A 2,826-nucleotide genomic window follows, 5' to 3' on the forward strand; every position below is an offset into this window, starting at 1 on the left:
GAGCACAACAGACACTAGTATGGCAATATGTAAATCAATGGATGTGTAACTGATGTGATTCTGCAATCTGTGTATGGGGTGAAGGCGGGAGTTCATAACCCACTTGAATCAAAGTGTGGAATATGATATGTCAAGAAATTTGTAATGGGGGCTGGGGATGTGGCTCAAGCGGTAGCGCGCTTGCCTGGCATGCATGCGGCCTGGGTTCGATCCTCAGCACCACATACAAATAAAGATGTTGTGTCCAACGAAAACTAAAAAAAAAAAAAAGAAAAAAAGAAAAAGAAATTTGTAATGTTTTGAACAACCCACAATAAAAAATTTAAAAAAAAAAAGGAAAAAACAAAAAACTATCATAAAATATCTGGAAATTCTCAAATATTAGTAAATTAAATAAATCAACCACAGGTCAAAGAAGAAAATAATAAAAATAGAAAATATTTTCAACTGAATTAAAATGAAAAGATAACATCAAAAGAGGGTCAAGCCCGGCGCAGTGGTGTACACCTGTAAACCCAAAAGTTCGGGAGGCTGAAGCAGGAGGATCATGAGTTCAAAACCAGCCTCAGCAATTTAGAGAGGTCCTAAGCAATTCAGTGAGACCTTGTCTCTAAATAAAATACCAAATAGGGCTGGGGCAGTTCTCCCATCGCCTCCTCTGTGGGTTGCAGCAGCTCGGCGATGGGTGCTGTGGCAGCGGCCAGGCAGCGCAGCTTCGGATGGCTCCCGCGCTTGTCCAGCGCGTCGCCAGGATGCTCAAGAGGAAGGTCAGCTCTGCCGCGAAGAAGGAGCCCAAACGGAGGTCCGCAACCTGTTAGCTAAGTCTGCTTCTGCCAAGGTGGACGCCTAGCCCTGGAAGGCAGCGGGCAAGGATAAATCGTCAGACAAAAAAACTTCAAAAAGGGATCAAAGGGAAAACAGCTTAAGTAGCCAACCAAGAAACTCAAGATTTACCTGCAGAAAACGGAGAAACGAAAAACGAGGAGAGTCCAGCCTCTGATGAAGCAGAAGAGAAAGAAGCCGAGTCTGATTAATCACACACCATGTCTTATCAGTGGTCCTGTCTCCCATTTTGTACAACCCAGAGGAATATTTTTATCAACTATTTTGTAAATGCAATTTTTTTAGTAGCTCTAGAAACATTTTTTTTTTAAAAAGGGAATCCCACTTCATCCCATTTTTTAAATGAAATAATTTGCTGGTTGTTTATTGTGGGGTACAACTAGAAAATAGTGGGATATTGAATTATGGGAGTCTTGGACTGTCTTGGATGTCAACTTAACATTCTGTGGGTGGTATTGGTTTTATATCCTACAATACAAAGCATATTAAATGGCAGTTTGGAGCCACAGTATTGCATTTAATGTCTTGAATATTTTAAATTACTTCTATTCCTGTATTTTTTAGAATTGTTTCCTAAAGAAGACCACTACTGGATCACTGCTGTCAGAATTGTATGCACTCTATAACATCCTTGGTTGTGGAAGTCTAGTTTTCCTAATAAATATATTTTTTAAATGTTTTCATAGTTATAGATGGACAGCATGCCTTTATTTATTTTTTTATGTGGTGCTGAGGATCAAACCTAGTGCCTCACACATTGTAGGCAAGTAGTCTGCCACTGAGCTACAGCCCCAGCCCCCTAATATATATATATATATATATATTTAAAATTAGTTGTTGATGGACCTTCAATTTGTTTATTTGTATGTGATGCTGAGAATCAAACCCAGTGCCTCATGCATATTAGGCAAGCTCTCTGCCACTGAGCCAAAACCCCAGCCCCCGCCCCTAATATTTTTAATGTGCTGTGAAAGATGGAAAATTTGAATATGTTGTGTGTGTGTGACAAAGTTTTGAATTAGTGGGACCTAAGTAACAAGAGCATTCAAAGATACTGGTACTTGATATCCTATTAAGAAAAATTTATCTCCAGATTCAAAGCTGGAAAGTCACTGGAATAACTGAAAAAGAAGTTATTCCAATACATGTGTTAAGAATTGTGTACAAAGTGAAATGTCTATGTACTGATTCTTAATAAAGTCAATAAAATCTCAAATACGAAAAAACCAAAATAAAATAGGGCCGGGAATGTGGCTCAGTTGTCGGGTACCCCTGAGTTCATTCCCGGTATCCCCCCACCAAAAAAAAATTTTAAAAAGAGGGTCAAGCAGTGCTCACAGGGAAATGTATAACATTTTGTACATTAGGAAGTAGAAATCTCTATGATTAATGACTTAAGCATTCATCTTAAGACATTAAAAACACATTGGACCTCATGTAGTGGCATACTCACCCTTAATTCCAGTGACTTAGGAGTATGAGGCAGGAGAATCACAAGTTCAAGGCCAGCCTGAGCAACTTGGCAAGACCCTGTCTCAAAATAAAAATAGAGCTGGGGATGTAGCTCACTACTGTGTTCAATCCCCAGTCCACCAAAAATAAATAAATAAAAGAACCATCATGAGTAATTTTGTGCTGATGAATTTGCCAGATTAAATGAGACAAATTCCTTGAAAAAAAATTATCAAAGCAACTGGGCATGGTGGCTCACTCCTGTAATCCCAGCATCTTTGGAGGCTGAGGCAGGAGGATGGCAAGTTCAAAGCCAGCCTCAGCAATTTATCGGGGTCCTAACCAACTCAGTGAGACCCTGTCTCTAAATAAAATACAAAAAATGGCTGGTGAGGTTGTTAAATGCTCCTGGGTTCAATCCCCAGTGCCCTCCCCCTCAAAAAAATTATCAAATAAATTCAAGGAAAAATAGTTTGATTTTATTTTTGTGTATTAATCTTGTACTCTGCATCCTCCCCAAAATTTTTTCTT

At 39.1% G+C, this 2,826-nt stretch overlaps 1 pseudogene; it reads left to right on the forward strand.

Moving 5' to 3' along the window:
- Nucleotides 1-676: 676 nt before the first annotated feature.
- Nucleotides 677-1,543, forward strand: LOC107134488 (annotated as a pseudogene).
- Nucleotides 1,544-2,826: the final 1,283 nt, after the last annotated feature.

The sequence above is a fragment of the Marmota marmota genome, unplaced genomic scaffold (assembly GCF_001458135.2).
Source record: "Marmota marmota marmota unplaced genomic scaffold, marMar, whole genome shotgun sequence".
Lineage (NCBI taxonomy): Eukaryota > Metazoa > Chordata > Mammalia > Rodentia > Sciuridae > Marmota > Marmota marmota.